The following is a 301-nucleotide window of genomic DNA, read 5'->3' as shown; positions in this document are numbered from 1 at the left end:
TAGGGCTTGGGCCGTCTTTTATTGTGGTTTCCGTAGGCCGCTAGCAGGGAGCTGGATTGGAGGGGGAGCAGATGCTTCCCTGCTGGTCTGGATTGTTTCCCAGAAAGTAGAATTAAAAGAGAGCAGAGTTTCAGCCCGGGGATTAAGGTTCCTGCATCCTACGTGCTCGTACCGGGGTTCAAGGCAGCCGCTGTGGGCTCAAGTGGGTGGGTTCCTGCGGTCCAGGTGGTAGAGACCTGGCTGGAGTCCCCAGCTCCCCTCCCAGCCCTGGCTGCCGCAGGCTGTGAATCAGCAGACGGGA

This window comes from Oryctolagus cuniculus, chromosome 13 (assembly GCF_051225735.1).
Source record: "Oryctolagus cuniculus isolate XC-2025 breed Fujian yellow rabbit chromosome 13, ASM5122573v1, whole genome shotgun sequence".
Taxonomy (NCBI): Eukaryota; Metazoa; Chordata; class Mammalia; order Lagomorpha; family Leporidae; genus Oryctolagus; species Oryctolagus cuniculus.
This window is presented reverse-complemented; position numbering follows the sequence as displayed.